Source organism: Pygoscelis adeliae, unplaced genomic scaffold (genome assembly GCF_000699105.1).
Source record: "Pygoscelis adeliae isolate BGI_AS28 unplaced genomic scaffold, ASM69910v1 Scaffold294, whole genome shotgun sequence".
NCBI lineage: Eukaryota > Metazoa > Chordata > Aves > Sphenisciformes > Spheniscidae > Pygoscelis > Pygoscelis adeliae.
Genome location: NW_008824722.1, coordinates 1,060,474 through 1,060,698, shown reverse-complemented (window position 1 = coordinate 1,060,698; position 225 = coordinate 1,060,474).

Below are 225 nucleotides of genomic sequence, written 5' to 3'. Positions count from 1 at the left end.
CAAGGGGCGGACCAGGAGCCAGGGGCAACCCGGGGCTCTGCCAGCCAGGGAGGCGTCCATCCGCCTCTCCCGGAGAGCTGGCTGGCACCGCTGGGCTCCCCAGCCCCAGGCATCCCCCTGCCACTACTCCCTGCCTCAGCCTGCAACTTTGCTGCACAGAGGGGGCTGGCGGGCTGGCACGGCACGGGGGGGTTCGCCCGGGCACCCCACTCCCTCGCGAGCTTG